Here is a 17,770-nt window from a genome sequence, read left to right as displayed (position 1 = left end):
GTGTTTTGGCTCATGTTGACCATGGAAAAGCTACTCTGGCTGACTGTCTTGTATCTACAATGGCATCACCTCCAGCCACCTGGCAGGCAAGTTAAGGTCCATGGACAGCAGAGAGGATGAACAGGTCCGAGGGATCACTGTGAAATCCAGTGCCGTTCCACTACATTATGCAAAAGATTAATGCACTCACAGGAACTGTTTTTACTTCTAAAGTGCTAGAAGAAAGAGCAGAGAGAGAGACCGAATCCCAAGTGAATCCAAATTCTGAGCAAGGAGAGCAAGTGTATGACTGGAGCACTGGCTTGGAGGACACGGATGATTCTCACCTTTACTTCTCTCCAGACCAGGGAAATGTGGTATTTACAAGTGCAATAGATGGGTGGGGCTTTGGGTAAGTGTTTCAATGTAATTAAATCTCTGTGGATTTTATATCCAATCGATTTTTTAATTAAACTTTTTATTTTGAAAAAATATATAAAAAATAAAAATTAAGATACATCAAAATTGACTTTTTCTGTATGTATAGTTCCATGAATTTAAACACACCTTTGATCTGCAAACCTCCACTACAATCAGAATGTAGAACAATCCCATCACCCCAAAGGCTCTCTTGTTCTGTCTTGCCCAAGTCACACCCTCTTCCTGACTCAGCCCCTTTTATATAATCCCGAATTCAATTTGCTAATCTTGTGTTGCGTAGTCCTGCACCTAAATTCATGAGAGATATCAGTCTACAGTTCTAATTTTTTGTATTGTCTTTGTCTGGTTTTGATAAAAGCGGCCTCATAAAATTAGTTGGGACAGTTCCTTCCTCTTCTATGCCCTGGAATAGATTGTGTATGTTGAACATATTTCTTATATGTTTGGTAGAATTTGCCAGTGAAACTATCTTGGCCTGGAGGTTTCTTTTGTGGGAGGTTTTTAGCTATACATTTAATTGATTTTATAGTTATAGAACCATTCAGGTTGTCTATTTCATCTTGGTTGAGTTTGGATAATTCGTGGTTTTCAGGGAAGTGGTCCGTTTCATCCAAGTTGTTGAACTTATGCATGTGGACTTGTTCATAGTATTTCTTATCCTTTCGATGGCTATGGGGTCTGTGGTTGATTCTCTTTTAAACACACTCCACAAAGAGGCATGTTAAGTTCCTTCTTATGACCTCTCAACTTGCTGGTGACATTCTCTTATGGTCTTTGGATTTTATATGTCTTTAGGGATTATAAATGGATTTGCAGCAGAAATGGCATCTTTAGTCTAGATACCAAACATAGGGTGATGGCTGATTTCTCTGGTATGTGGGCTTTTTGCTGCTGTCAGGCCCCCATTCCCCAGCTTGGGAGAGATCCCACCAGCTAGCTCCTAGGAAAAGACTGATACGAGTTTAACCACTTCTTTTCAGTTCTTCCACCCTTGTCTTGAACCTCCCCCTCCTACCAGAGGAAAGAGATGAAAGCACAGTACTTCTCTCTTAGAAACTCCTCCATCTTACCTTAATATTGTTTGCAAGTCCTTATTTAGCATTTTGGAGAGAAGCTTGGATGCAAATAATAATTTTGTTATCTGTTGTTAATCCTTCTAGGGAGTTGATTATCAGAATAGTTAAGCCTGTTTCCTACAGGGAGGAAGGGGTGCAGGGATTGCCTTCCTGTTATAGGTCAAGAAGCTGTGTTCCTTGAAAGCAGGCATCATTAATAGAAAGCCTACAATATACCTGGCTGTTATAGATTTTACCTTTATAGCTAATAATATCAGGGTGGGGATTCTTATCTTCATTTCATGGACAAGAACAATGAGGCTAAGGGATGTTCACTTCAAGGCCTTTTCATGCTTCTGGCTGGCTGTCTGACCCTGAGAAAATGACTTAATTAGTAATTAAGTCTCAGTTTCCTCATTTGTAAAATGAGGATAATAGTATAACTTAACTTATAGGGTTGGTTGAGGATTAAATATGTCTAGCACATAGTAAGCATTCAATAAAATTTGCCATCATCCTTGTTGCTATAATTATACCATATATTATTTATTTGAAACTTTCCTATAAGGAAGCATGTTCTGGGCTTCCCTGGTGACGCAGTGGTTGAGAGTCTGCCTGCCGACGCAGGGGACACGGGTTCGTGCCCCGGTCCGGGAAGATCCAACATGCTGCAGAGCAGCTGGGCCCGTGAGCCATGGCCACTGAGCCTGTGCATCCGGAGCCTGTGCTCTGCAATGGGAGAGGCCACAGCAGTGAGAGGTCTGTGTACCGCAAAAAAAAAACACAAAAAAACAAGAAAGCATGTTCTGAACTTGTACTAACTTTTCCTTAAAATTCATGATTACTGAATATTAAAGAAAATAAAGCCATTTGCTTTCAATCAGGAAAATCTTGACTAACCAGAACTACACAAATTAATCCCAAAGTTGACTGTTTTTTGTTTTTTGCTACTTTCAAATCAGGTTAATAAGAAATGAGCAGGGCGTATTTAAAATGACACCCTCAGCATTCTATGGAGAAAGCAGCCTTCTCTTCCGGCCCACATTCTTGGTCCTGGGTTGACCCTGGCTGCTCAGAGCCTTCAGCATTCCAGACAGCCTTGCTTGGGTGCATTAGGTTTACCAAGACAGGAAATGGGCTAAGGTATTGTGCAAGATGGGATTTCTGTTCCCATTTCTCTCCTCTCTTGCCATGCGGTTGCACTGCTTAACAGACTGGGTGGAGCAGACTTTCTCACTTAACCTGGGCGTGGCCATGTGACTTGATTCAGCCAATGAAATGTGAACAAGTGTGATGCTAGCAGATGCATTATGGTTTTGCTTGGATGCCTGGTTTCTGCCATCTGCAATAAAAAGAACATGCCTTGGATGGCGGTGGCCATGTGGAGACACATGGAGTAGACCTGAACTCCACCTGTGGCTCGGGGTCAAGCCCAGCTGATCCCAGCAGAGCCAGGGAGCCTGAGGCCCCTGAGCAACGAAAGGAACATTTGTTTTAAGCCACGAAGATCTTGAGATTGTTACGCAGCAAAACTACTTACATGTATCTTGGTGAATTTTCAACAAAAAGAAGGAAAACCTATTGAATGCGTTGATAGTCGGGAAGAGGTATTTCACACACACGACTCGTCAGGAAATCCATTTAACCACGTAAAGGCTTTAAATTGACTCCACAGCACCCAGGTGGATGGCACATCAGGTGTCTTTACACTGTGTAAATTCACTAAATCACCTTTAGGGTTGATGGGAAATTCCATCTCAGTCAAGTCTTGGAGGACCCCTCCACTTTGGTGGTAAGGAGACACTAGTGCTTTCACAGCCCGGGAAACTGGAGGATGGCTTCTGACTGCTGCTCTAAGGTGTCTTGTCCAAGGCCAGTGGGGAGCATTCTGATGATGCAGCCCCATTTTCTTCCTTTGCTCTGAGTTTGTCTTGGCATCACCGCCAAGGCCCCAAGCAGTGGAACCTACAGAAGTTCTCACCCTCTAATGTGTACATGAGACACATGGCCATCTAGTTAAATAAGATTTGATCCAATGGGTCTGGTCGGGGCCCCAGATTCTGCATTTCTGATGAGCAGTCCTCAGGTGATGGTCATTGCTGTTCATGGACCACACTTTGGTAAAAAGACCCTAGAGTCCAGGCTCCCTCGGCCCTCCAAGAAGCCATCCTTCCCTATGGGCGCTCTGAATATTTGGGGCTCAGGTCTCCAGCACATGCGGACCGCCCCCCTCACCAAACTGTTTATTAATCCCACCCCCCAAGATTGAGCCATACCTTCTGCCCTGTGTCACTCATTCATCAGAAACTTTCCCTTTTCAGATAAAGAGCCCCATAAGTCTTAGCAATCAAAGGCTGGATCCTGCTCTCCTTTGGCCAGGGCATCACATTTCTCCAGGACTCAGAGGCCTGGCAAAGGAAAAAAGAACTCTACTGGCACTGATAGTAAGAACAAGATTGAATTAATAGCTCATAAACCATCCAGTTACCATGGGAACAGCCCACTCCCTAGACTGCCGGGGAGAGGATATGGTCCCGGAGATGGGTGCTTGTCTACCCTGTAACCACACATGTCAGCTCAGAATTCTTGGTCATTTTACTTTCAGGGGTCCTGAAAATCCTGGTTTTGCCACTTTTAATCAACAGACTTGCAGAGGAAGGGAGAACCAGTGGTCAAGAAACTAGCATGTCAGGCACACCTCAGGGCCCTAAGCAGGGCTGATAGAAACCCAACCTGCAGGGCTGCCTTCCCAGTCCCAAGAATTTATGGCCAGGAATCCATTCTGATTGGTTGGTTTATTTGTTAAATGTTTTGAGTTTAACAGGGTCCTAGGGAGATAGCTTTGCAAGCATGCATTTGGGGTGCCCATTCTTATAGGTCTCACTTTTCCTGTGATCTTCCCAATAAATTATGCTATGAATTCAACAAGAGTACAAGGCCACTTTTCAAATATTGGTTTAAGAACCTCACTCCTGTGTCAGGTAAAGTATCCTTCTGTCAAACTGAGCCATGGCTGATGTGCCTGGGGATTCCAAGAGGCCAGTTCTATTTTACCAAAACATTAGGGGGAATTCATCCTGGTGGCATGATAGTGGTGCTGGGTTCCAGCCCTGGGGAGACCCAGTGACGATCTCTCAAAGAGGCGGGCAGTGTGGGGAGACGTCAGGTACGGGATCAGGCAAGATCCCCAAATAGCTCAGGTGCCTTTGTCTCTTTTCTAGATCTATTTTTTTTCTCCTCCTCCCCTTCCTCCAGGTCACACAGCTACTTGGGGACATGGGTTACCCCAGTGGGGTTGGCTTCAGTCTCCTGACCCTCCCATTCCCTGCGCTACCACTTCTAAAGTGTATTTGTGCCATCACTCTAAGAATATTCTCTGTGTTTCAGCAGAGGAGGAAACCCAACCCAGTGTTTCTGAACACTCACTGTGCATGTGGATCCCCCAGAAGCTTGTGAAAGGTAGATTCTGATTTGGTAGATCTGAAGCGAGGTCGAGATTCTGTATTGCTAACCAGCTCTGGGGTGATGCCATGGCTGCTGGTCCACAAGTCACAGTTTGATTACAATGCCTGAATCTACTGTCATTAACTGCTAGAGCTCTTGGGTGAAAGGGATTCAGTACCAGCCCCTTCTCAGCGGTGATGGGAGCCGGGGATCTGGGATTGATTGGTATGCCGTCCATGGGTCGGGTGCTATGTTTGCCATTCCACAATCGGAGAGTCTCCGAGTTCCCTCCCATGTCAAAGCTTCTAAGAGTTGAGCAGTCACTCCAGCCAGACCCTAAGGCAGTATGGTGGGTAAATTATTCTGCAGCTCTAGCCCACTAAGTAAGCATCAGAGCCGATGCCCATGTGTTACGATCCGAGGAGCCAAAATGTGTTTCCTCGGCCCCTAACTTTAACCTCCTTTAACCCAGCCTCTTAGGCCCTACTTGGCCAGTGTTTGACAGTTTTCCTTTCTCAGTAAAAATGCAGAGAATGGGATTAAAATGCAGGGTGGCGGGATTAAGCTGTTCTCAGTCACGAACATCACTGAACATCACGGTGTGAATGAGTCTATCAGCTCTTCTCCACAAACGGGAATCTTGGCAACCCTAGGAGTCCGGTCGCCTGCGTTCTAGTCCTGACCGTGCCGCCAACCAGCTGTGCAGCCTTACAGAGGTCCCTCAACTTCCCTGGGCCTCAGCTTCCTCTCGTGTACAATGAAGGGGGTCAACCAGGTGAGCACTGAGGTCTTCTGGGCTTTGACAGCTCAGTATTTTATCAGAAACAGCACGAGGGGAACTGCAGAGGGGCCCTGACATGGACTTCTGAGGTGGAGGGAGGTCTGAATCACTAGCATGTGTGTCACAGACCTGTAAAATGGGACTTTTAATTCCTCAATGAGATGCTATATGTTAGGGGCGCATGGTCAGAGCACAGTGACTGTTAGCATCATTATCACCTTGCAGGTGACCCTGGTGCAGGTCAAGTGGAGTCACAGGTGAGCGACCACGGCGCACGGAGGTCCTTGGGGGGTGGGGACGGGGCACAGAGTGGGAAGGTCACCTGCAGACAGGGGTCCAGGGAAAGACACAAAGCGCCAAGCTCCGATTTTGCCTCAGGCCAGCCCTGCTTCCGGAATTCCCTCCCCAGGTCTTTACATTTCTCTACTTTTCCAATCGAATTTTACCTCCGGTTAGAGATATTCAAGTAAGTTATTCAGATAACTGAGGCTAAACATATCCGACTGTCACCAGGAATATCCGGGTAATGACATCCAGCGTGGCCCCAGTTAAGCCCTGCTCCCGCGGGGCTCCGGGTGACGGACATGTCTCCAGCTCACTCTGTCTTGTATAGAGACCAGAGCCGAAGCTCTCTGCTGCGGAGGGTCACCGCCCTCCCCCGCTTCTCCTCTCCAGCTCTTCCCCCCTCCCCCTGCCCCCTCTCTCCATCTCCCCTGAGTCGCTGGCAGCCCCGCCCAACCTCTATACCTCCCCCCACGGTGTCCCCACCCCCTCCCGTCTTTGAGGCAGAAGCTCATTAGAGAGAACAAAGAGGCGCTTTCCTACTGTGTCCGACGCTCTGACATTTCTCTGGGTTTCACTCTCCTTTGGACTTGCCCCAGCTCTTCTGTCGCACTCCTAGGACCGCGGCTCCAAGGGACCAGGTTGGCCGAATGCACAACCATCAAGGAGCCGCCATGCAGAGCAATCCAGGGCTCTTGTCACTCCGAGGCCCTCTGTGGGTCCCTCTGGGAGCTGGTTTGTGTGTGTGCTCCCGCCTGTGTGCTGGGGGTACCTCTGGGAGGACGGGGTGTCCAGCACACACAAGGAGGCGGAGGGGTAAGGGAGCCAGGCCATCTCATCCCGGCAGCAAGAGTCCAGTTTGCTCAAAACACAGTCGGAAGGGATCAGCTCGCTGCGTGGGAGGCCACACCAGCTCTTGACCCTGTCCGCCGAGGTGCAGGTGCAGGGGCTGCACCGCTGTGCTGTTTTCCTCCCATCACATCCAGCTCAGCATTAAGCCTGTTTCTGAACACAGATCCCCACCCTCATCTCGATACTCCCCGTCCAGCTGTGAGCTGATTTCATGTGTCAGCGTGGCTAGGCTATGGGACCCAGGTCTTGGACAAACACCAGTCTAGACGTGGCTGTGAAGGTATTTCCAGATGAGGTTCACATTCATATCAGGAGACTGTGAGTAAACCACATTACCCTCCATAATGGGCGTGGACCTCATCCGATCAGGTGAAGGTCTTAATAGAAAAAATACTGAGGTACCTGAGGGACAAGGAATTCTGCCAGCTGATGCTCTTCAGGCTTGAACTGCGACGTCAGCTCTTCCCTTGGTCTCCAGCCAGCCTGCCCTGCAGATTTTGGACTTGTCAGCCCCACAGTGGCATGAGCCAATTTCTTAAGATAAATCTCTCTCTCTCTATCTATCTATCTACCCATGTATCCATCTATCTACCTATGTATCCATCTATCTATCAAATATGTATCCATCTGTCTACCTATGTATCCGTCTATCTACCTATGTATCCACCTATCTATCTTCCTACCTACGTATCTATCTATCTATCTATTGAGAGGTAATAATGTAACATCCACAGATATCCTCTTTGAGAACCTGACTAATACACCGTCTGAAGTGGCCACAGAGCCCCAGGGGAACAACTCAGAGATGAGGCCAGTGCCAAATTGATGGAGACTGTTTTCCTTCAACAATCTGAGGAGTGATCAGACACTGTTGCTTACAATTCTGAGCAGACTGGGCGCAGGGCTGCATTTTTGTCTTCCTGACAACATTGCGCTACGTCTAAGGGCAGTCGGGGTAGGACTGAATTATCACAGATTCCCAGCTGGGGGTATGTCCTGGGTGTCATTTTCCATGTCAAGCTTGAAGACCTAGTTCATCTTAAAACTGAGCTCATTCCTCACTTTCCTTCCAGAGAAACCCATCAATACCTCTTCCAGGGTCCTAGGAACACCACCAAATTGAAGCCTTTTGGGGATTTCTATTTGTCAAGTCGTCATTTTCCAGGAGGAGGGCAGGAGAGGCAGGGTCCAGTCTCTATCTGGAAGTATGGGTAGGCTTCTGTGCATCCTTGTTTCTCCATCTGTAAAATGGGCACAGCGCTGGCCCCGTCATCATGGGAGTACAAGGATCACTTGTGTAGAGAGAGGACCAATCAGAGAAATGTCCTCCTTCCTCCTCCTTTCTCCCTCCTGCTCTCTTTTCACTGCTTGCTTTCAAGGGATGAAAAAGGCTCCCCCAGGACTAAGGTGGTAGCTAGCAACTAAGACATCAGTTTAAGCTAAGGTGTGAGATTTTTAGGGCAGCAGGTTTTAACATGTCTGCCTTCCCTGTTACCCCACCTTCCCAGTGCCCGAGTCATTCTAGACCCCCTGCAAGGTCTGGAAATGGGTGGGAATAACCCTGCTCACACTGAAAAGGAGCCCAGGGATAGCTGATGGGAGACCCTCAGGCACTGTGGCGAGACCTAAGAGGAAATGTTTTTAAGGGGAATGGGGGCTCTCTGCACCCTTCAAACCACACGTCATAGGTCAAGGGCCAAGAGACTTGGGTACTAATCCCAGCTCTGCAGTTAATCTTCTAAGTGAACCTGGACAGGTCACTAAATAGGTCTAGGCCTTAGAGCCTTTAGTCTCCTTTTTGTAAAATGGAGATATTATCACACATACACACACACACACACACACACACAGTTTTTGGCACCAGCATTTTTCAAATGTATTTAGGATCACCTGCCTTGAGTTCCCTGAAGTGTGTGTTAGCATACAGACTCCTCGACCTCATCCTGAGTTTTACTGAATTAGATGTTTTGAGGCCAGGAACCTGCATTTTAAACAAGTGTTCCAAGTGATTCCCACAATTTGTCCCAATCATTCATGTTTATGTGATTCCACCCACTGAGACGATTTCTAGTTCTAATGGAACAGTGAAGAACTGTTCACACACAGGCCGCCTCCTCCTTTTTTCTTTTTTAATTTAAAATGTCAATAGCTTTATTTGAGTCCATGAGGGAGAATTGTATTTAGAGATTTTGTTCTTTTGAGCAGAGGAACGTGGTGGTGGAGTGATTGGCAAATGTCTCCACCGTGTCCAGGCCATTTTCAATGTGACACTGCTGCCCCTTCATCAAACGGTAGAGTCTATTTCTTTCCCCCTGGAATCTAGGCTGCTCTGTGATTGCTTTGGCCAACAGGACGCAGGGAAAGTGCTGTGTGCCCATTCCAAGCTGAGGCTGGAAGAGGTCCTGCCCGGTCTACTCCCTTGACTCCCTGCCACTGCCCCGTGACCAGGTCCAGGCTGGCCTGCTGGAGGGAGAGAGACCTTAGGAGGGAGAGCCTAGCTGGCCCAGCCATGGACATTCTAGAAGCTTACAGCCAGAAAGCAGCTAATCCCCAAACAAACATGGCAGTGCAGTCAAGACCGGCAGAGCTCTCTGCTGGACCCATGGCTGACTGCAGGTGCTCTACTGAGTCCAGAAGGGCTGCCTCACTGACTTGTAAACTGTAGATTTATAAAATATAGGTTGTACTATGCTTCAGGTATGGTGAGGCAAACAGAGCGGGAGAAGACTGCCACTGAAAAGAAAGTTTGTTATACTTACAGATCCCAAGAGAAGGCGGCCCACCACACTATGGTGGGGCCACATGGGAAAGCACCAGGGTCAGTCAGGAGTTGGGGGGACGTGAGCAAGAGGCCGTACTGTGGTTTCCACGGAAGGAAGGACTGAGGCGGGGTAATCCAGCTTAGGATTTGCCAGTCCCAATCATTTCAGCGGGCTCTGGGGCATTAGGGCTGTCCCTAGTTGTCTGGTACCTGGCCCCGTGGTGGTTAGGACAGAGGACAGTGGCCCAGAGTGTGGGAGCCCCCTAAAGGTAGCGGTTAGGATGTGGGCTCTGGATCGGTTGGTTTGCATGTGAAAGGTACACATGCAGGTGAGTCACCTGCTGTCTCTAGGAATTAGCCAACCTGGGAGGGGCGGTCCCTGCAGGGTCAGCGAGGAGGCCCCAGACATCAAAGCATCGGTAAATAAAAGGTATGGACTACTCAGCTGTGAGTAACAGTAAATCAATATTTCTTTAAGCCACTGAGTGTTGAGGTAGTTGGTGATGGCGGCAACAACTGATCCCTGCAAATACGGATGAGAACATTGACAATGAAAAGGTTGCTGATGACACAGCATCTGCGCATGTTTCTAACCTTTCATCCTGAAACTAAAACCCAGGCAGCAGGGAGAAGTGGGGTGGGCTGGAGTGGTCCAGCGGCCCTGGGTAACTCGCCCCCATTCTAATGTGTCTAATTTGCTGATGATTTTCCCAAGTCAACTGTTCCAGGAAATTCGATGGTGTTGTCAACGGCTACTTCCCCATGTCAAGCCCCAATGTTCCCTTACCCTCCTGTGTCCCTGCAGAAAGCCGTGGTGGTCCAGGCTTAAACATCTGCAAAACCAACACGGAAAGCCCTGACTCTCTGCTCTCAGGAAGTTGTTTCTTAGAGCAGAGATTGTCTAGGAGGAGGGTGTCTACCCGCAGATTTCATCCCAGTCAGGGACATGGAAGGAGCCACGTATGCTGGTGTGAAAAAAGCCTAGTCAACATTACAGAAACATATAGTATTACAAAGTAGGTTTTAAAAGCTATTAGTCGTTGCAGTGTAAACAACCCAAAGTAAAGCTCAAGAGAAGTTTTTTGGGTGAAGGAAGTAGCAAATGTATAGTGAGTTTCAGCTGGGGACCTTTCAGGATTTGAGGGTGGGGTGGGAACAGGGTGAGATTTGTCCATTCACAAGAAGGGGCCTGCGTTATAAAAGTTTAGAAGCTCTGTCTTGGAGGACTGTGTGGTACCCTGTGTCCCCTTCACAGCAAGGTTTGAATGGTCTCCCTATGACGACAATGAGTGGGGTTTTAACAATGGAAATAATAACTGCGTCACAAAGCGCCCACAGCTGCTGTCACTCAGAGCTCTTGCCTTATTAACATCCTGGAAATGCACTAAAACCCATTAAAAAAACCCTTTTGCAGATTCCTAATTAAGCAAATTATATTTCGAGGTGGTAGATTTAATGGAACTTAAAGTAAATATCAAACTTGGTCAAAATTAATCAAGTCCCCTGAACATTCCTGGCAGATCTCTCTGAAATGGACACATCACGCAAATCACAAATGCATCTAGAGAGGAAGAAGTCTCCTCTGTAGCGCATATCCCGGTTTTCCGCGTCCTTCTGTGTTTCTCCTTCTGTGAGTCTCCTTTACTGCTCACACAGGACACTCACGACCCTTCCGAGAGCAGCGGGTTGCAGGGTTTCCCCACATTGAACAATCCTCTGTGACAGCAGCTGGGTGTCCTACAATTTAACTTAGTTCTGACACAATACCTGGAGAGAGTGTCAGATCCCATAGGTATGGGCTCAGTGCCCCCGAGACTGTTCCCACCCACTTCAGATGCCAGTTGCAAGTCACAGGCCTCCAGGTTCCTCACAGTTTCTGTCCCATTTGGCTACAAATCAGAGTCCCATGACCTCCTCCTCAGGTTCAATTAATTTGCTAGAGTGGCTCACAGAACTCAGGGAAAGGCCTACTTATGTTTACCAGTCTATTAAAGGATATGATAAAGGATACAGGTGACCAGCCAGATGAAGAGATACACAGGGCGAGGTCTGGGGGAAAATGGGGGTGTATCACCCTCCCAGTGTGGATGTATTTGCCAACCTGGAAGCTCTCTGAACCCCCTACTATTGGGATTGTATGGAGGCTTCCTCACGCGGGCATGATCCATCATTAACTCCATTTCCACCCCCTCTCTGGTGGATGGGGTGGGGCTGAAAACTCCAAGCTTCTAATCATGCCTTGGTCTTTCCAGGACCAGCCCCCTTCTAGGAGCCCACTCAGAGTTGCCTCATTAGAACAAAAGATGCTAGTGTTTTTATCACTTAGGAAATTACAAGAGTTTTAGGAGCTCTGTGCCAGGAACCGGGGGCAGAGACAAATATATATTTTCTATCATCTCCCAGCATCCCACCCAGCTCCCACGCGGTACTCCAGGAACAAGAGTTAATGTTGCTTCCCAGGGAGCTGCACCGATGTTTGGAGAGGCTTGGGCAGTTGAAAAAGGGCCTCTGGCTTTCCCACAGCTAGTTGGGAAGCACCTCCCTGTGCTTGAAGACTTTCACACTGTTGACCAAAGGTTTTAGTTGAGATCCATCCCATGGGCCACTCCTGCACGAGTAGCAAGGAAGGGATGAGAATGGTGTCAGGGGAGGGCGGAGTCATCACCAGGCACACAGAGGAAAAGTATAAATGAGCCAAACTGTGCTTCTGAGAAGGGGGACCAGTAGGAGAAGATAGCCAGTGCCTGTGACACCTGGTGGGCGTTTCTACTGGCAAAAATGCCAGATGCGGGCTTCCCTGGTGGCGCAGTGGTTGAGAATCCGCCTGCCGATGCAGGGGACACGGGTTCGTGCCCCGGTCCGGGAAGATCCCACATGCCGCGGAGCGGCTGGGCCCGTGAGCCATGGCCGCTGAGCCTGCGTGTGCGGAGCCTGTGCTCTGCAACGGGAGAGGCCACAACAGTGAGAGGCCCACATACCGCAAAAAAAACAAAAAAAACCAAAAAAAAAAAAAAACCCAGATGCTAAAGGGCAAAGCTGCTAGGCGGAGGGAGGGGGTTGGGGACAGGGTGGGGCCCCTGAAGGGCAGAAGGCACACAATATGGAACTGGGGGTCCATGTGTCAAGCAGATGGTCTTATCTTTGGGGCCTGACTGCGTTGCGGTTTCTGGGGGAAAATCCAATTCCATGGCACTGCTCAGGGATAAAGAAGCTGTGCTCTGCACCAGTGGCCCTAGGGCGCTTGGTTTCTTCCTCACCTCCGTGTGTGATGCTACAGGACACCTCCCTTCCCTGGGCCCAGTCAGTCCAGACCCTACAGTGAGGTTCAAGTGGTCTGTCTACTTAGACAAGCAATGAATAAGAATGTGGGGGTCATGACACAGGCAAGTGTGTGAAAGAAAAACGCACGGGGTGGTCCGCTCCCTGTGACTCATTCAGGGGTCAGGGGCGGACAACCTCCTGCCACCATACTTCTAGACAGCTTGCCCTCGGTGAGGGGTTCACTGCAAAAGTGATTTATCTTCCTGAGTCTGCGTTGCTCAGACTGTTTCTAGTATCTGCCAGTATCCCTTGAGTCAACCTGACAGGGTCCTTTCTTCTACAGAGTGAAGGGCTGGGGTGTCACCCAAGCACCCCAAGAGCCCTCCCTAAGGTTGTTGATGGCCTTCTGCTGGGCAATACCTGTGGCCATGTTGAGAAAGCTGATCTCCCTGAGATCGGGTTTTCAGAGTCAACTACGGTTGGAAAGAGGAAAGGAAAGGAAGTTAGAAGACAGGATGCAACAGCAAGGCATGAGTTTCATTCTTTTTTTTTTTGCGGTACGTGGGCCTCTCACTGTTGTGGCCTCTCCGGTTGCGGAGCACAGGCTCCGGACGCGCAGGCTCAGCGGCCATGGCTCACGGGCCCAGCTGCTCCGCGGCATGTGGGATTTTCCCGGACCGGGGCACGAACCTGTGTCCCCTGCATTGGCAGGAGGACTCTCAACCACTGCGCCACCAGGGAAGCCCTCTTTTTTGTTTTTGATAAATGTAAAACAATGCCACTTTTCCCACTATTTTTGGTTTTATTTCTCCTAAGGAAAAATGTTCTGTTAATATGCAATGAGTTTATCATTATCGTTTTTAAATAAATTAAGAATAGTTTAGAATCTTCTTAGTTTTATTTTCTGTATTAGCAATATATGTAACCCTTATAAGCGAAAGCTCTTTGGAGTCCTCAATAAACTTTTTTTTTTTTTTAACATCTTTACTGGAGTATAATTGCTTTACAATGGTGTGTTAGTTTCTGCTAATAACTTTTAGTGGTATCAAGGAATCCTAAGACCAGAAAGCGATGAGAACTACTGGCCTAAATGATGGTTCATTGTCTTTACTTTACCCATCTCCCACAGCCAAGCAATGTGTGTTAGAAATGCTTTCAAAGTTTCCATAGTTCTCCTAAATCTACTACGTGAAGTTATAACAACATCCTCTATCATCTCCAGATGTATGCTGAGCGTGAACCATGAGCCTGGCACCATTCTATGTCTTGAGAACACAGGATCTAAATTGGAATTTGAAACTGGATTCAAATTTACAATAAAATGGGCCAACACAGGCAATTGGTATAAGGACCGGAGACGTTTCTGCAGACTTTGAAGACACCACCAGGGATGGGGGTGGACCTGGGGTAGGCACAGCAGTCCTAGATACTTGACTTTGTCTTGGATGTTGGCTTTGTCTCTAGGAGCAGCCTAAGTGGCTTTGTCTGGAAGCGCCCAGGGAAAGGCCTGGGCCATCTGTTTTAAGATCAGGAGGACATTTGGTGGGCACTCTGAGAAACTTCCTCTGCTGTGGATGGAGAGGGCTGTTTATGGATTTCTGGAGGAGGCACTGTTGTCTGAGTCTCTGTGCTTGCCCTACTCAGAAAAATGTTCAGATTTCTTTTTACGGCGCCACATGCAGGATCATTCTATCGCAAGTAATGCATATGTATCTGTTTAATTTTAACTCAAGCTCTTTATCAAAAGGCAAGTTCATTTACTCGGAGCCTAGACAGAAGGTTTTCCCAGTCCTGACACCTTGCTTATTTGCTACTTAAAGACTTTTGGAAGAAAAGAACAGATTTTTGCATTTTGTTCCCTTTCTTACTTCAGGAAAAAAAAATTTTTTAAACCCACACAACTGTCCTAATTGGAAAGCATTCTTGATCTATTTCATGGCAGTCTGTTTATTGCTGGTAAGTGTCCAAGAACACTTGGCCCCTAGTCCTGACAAGGCTGTTCTCCAACAACATTCCAACTTTGTTCCAGAGCTGTTGGAGCTTCACAGCAGCCTGGAAATCCCCGTGCAGGGCCCCAGATGACATGCAGGGGCACTGGCCTCCTCTCCCGGGCCTGTCCTCAGCTCTCCTTTGGGCCCACCCAGGCCGCTCTGTCATGTTAGCATCCCTGTCCCCTTCTGGAAGCTCACCCAGCCTTCTCTCTCTGCACAGGGCTGGCCCACGCCAATGTCTCCTCACTCCACATGTGGGCCTGGGCACTGGAAGGTCGGGGTGGCCACAGTCTAACTCTGGAATCAACCAGAGCCCCTGGGGTGGTGCGTGCACCCAGGACAACTCCAGCCTGCACAGAGCTGCTTGGGTTAAGGCCTTGCGTGATAGGAAGGTACCTGTTAAAGGGAATGAGATGGGACTGGAGCAGGGCAAAATGTGGGGTGGTAGGGTAGGTGGAAAAAACAAGGTGTCTTCACAAACTCATTGTGACCAGAGAAAGTAAGCATGAAGGATGGCCTTGGGGTTGGTGCGGGGCAGAGAAGCCACCAAGACAGTATGCAGTCATGGTGAGGATTCTTAATGCAGGAGAGCAGAGCAGGACCCTAGAGACAGTCCAGACCAGGTGGCACACCAGGGGCCTGCCGATGTGTTCTGTGTGTTCTGTGTGTGTGTGTGTGTGTGTGTGTGTGTGTGCGTGCATGTTTCCCCTTAGTTGATATGGATGGCTTTTGGATGGCACATGTGTTCTCCACTTCGCTAAAGCTCCCACCACTTCTGGTTGTCTCCACTGACCGTCCTTCTCACTAATGTACATTACCACATTACCTGCTGGAACAGGGCTACCAGAGTCAGAGATGGGGAAGGAGAGTGATGGAGGAAGACTGGACCCCCATCATGCCTCAAGCAGCACCTGGCTAAATGCCTCGAGAAGGCGAGCGTGGAAGCTTAGCGTTGACTCCCCCAAATTATCAGATTTGGAAATGAGCACGGTGGTGGTGCTTATTTCTCCTCGTGGAAATCATACACAGCTTCAAGGAGTTTAATTTGCACTGATATTTAGAGATGGATACAATCTGTAGCCTCTAAAACATGTGTAAGGGCTGCCAAGAGCAGAAACCTCACAGGAAGAGTTACAGGAGTGTCTAGGGGCTCGTGGCAGTGGGGCTTAGAAAGTGCGAGCACAACTACACTTCCTGAAGGTGGGGTGCTCATCTTCCCTTGTTTGCGCTGGCTGGTGAAGGACCTGGAAGTCCTAAGACGGGCAGCAGGAGCCCTTGTGGACCAGGTCTGATTCAGAGAAGCTGAAGAGGCAGAACCCTATAGAGAGTCACACAATATTTTCAGAAAGCAGTCCATCTCTGTGGAAACAGAGAAAGAGAGATCCTTTGGGTTTAAGAATTCTAGAAAGCTTGCCCCACCTCTGGTTAGAACTTCTTGCAAAACAAGCTGTATTTAGGAAAGTTCAACCCATATGCTCTATATGTAATGAAAAAGGAAACAGAATACTTTTGATAAAACATAAGACACAAAGAGCAGCAAATCATGTCAACAGGAGAACACGCACCAGAAAAATACAGCCCGGAAGACAGAAAATTACGATCAAACATTTCACCATGAATTAGAAGCAAAACAGAACAAAAAAAAAAACCTTAACAAAACAATTTTCTCTCTGAAGGAAAACCACAAAGCACAAAAGCAGGAACTCAAAAGATGACAAGGCAATGCAAGGTGATAAAGTAGGACTAGAAGACTCAGAAAAGAAGTAGAAAAAAATAAAGCCGTCACACAAATGAAGACAAAACTGGAAGGAGAAAAAGGGAGCAGAGTCACTGCAGAAAACACTGTAAGGGATGCAAAGGACAGAAATGTGAAATGCAAACTAAATGAAATAGAGTTAAGGAGTTTAAAAGGATTAGAGAGAAAATGACAATGACGGCAGGAAGTCTAAGGAAAACCAACATACGCAAAACTGGAGTCCCTGAAGAGATCAAAGCAATGCAATGTAACAAATATTTTTAAATATAACTCAAAACATTTCCTAAAATAAAACAAGACTTGAATCTACTTATTGAACGTTCACAACACTTACTAGGGAAACCTGATTCAGGACAGTTACCCCATAAGACATGCCTACTCAAGTTACTGGACTTAAAGAAGGTATCCTTTGGGCAGTAAAGCATAAAAAAATCAAGTCACTTACAAGGAGTGAAAAAATCAGGTGGAACTCAGACCTCACAAAAACAGCATTTCACATTAGAAGGGAATAGAGCAACATTTAGAAGATATTTAAGGAAAGTATAAACCAAAATGTTTATATCATCCAAGCTGTTAGACAATTCTAAAGGCTAGAGCAAACCACTTGAACATTCAAGAACTCAGAAAACATGGTTCCCATGAGCCCTTCTTGAGGAAAAGACCAGAAAATGAACTTCGGCCCACTGAGAGTCAACTACGGAAACTTTAGCCTGAAGTCTCACCGTAAGCATTGATTATATTGAGTTTAGATCCAAGAGCAAATGTAATGTGACGATTAGAGTAACAACACAGAATGTAAAGGTTATGTACTCTGACAATGCAGAAATAGTACAAATCATAAAAACTGGGGTGGGAAACGAGTAAAGATGACAGGAAGTTGATAACTGCCATACCTACAAAACCAGGGAGACAAAGGAAAGAATTTAAAACTAAAGAATCAAATAGTAGACATATAAATTTTTTAACATCTTTATTGGAGTATAATTGCTTTACAATGTTGTGTTAGTTTCTGCTGTATAACAAAGTGAGCCAGCTATACATGTACATATAGCCCCGTATCTCCTCCCTCTTGCGTCTCCCTCCCACCCTCCCTATCCCACAGAGTCCAAAGTAAAAACTGATAGATAATGTTATTGAGTAAAGTCAGGAAGTGGAGGAATGGCAGGA

The 17,770-nt window shown here is 47.3% G+C and overlaps 1 protein-coding gene across 1 annotated transcript in view; it reads right to left on the bottom strand.

Moving 5' to 3' along the window:
* The window catches only part of PDCL3 (phosducin like 3), a 122,411-nt gene that overhangs the window by 4,320 nt on the left and 100,321 nt on the right, over positions 1–17,770 (bottom strand). The window lies entirely within an intron of this gene.

This window comes from Phocoena sinus, chromosome 13 (assembly GCF_008692025.1).
Source record: "Phocoena sinus isolate mPhoSin1 chromosome 13, mPhoSin1.pri, whole genome shotgun sequence".
Classification (NCBI taxonomy): Eukaryota; Metazoa; Chordata; class Mammalia; order Artiodactyla; family Phocoenidae; genus Phocoena; species Phocoena sinus.
The sequence above is the reverse complement of the archived record's forward strand: the minus strand, read 5'-3'. Positions and strand labels throughout refer to the sequence as shown.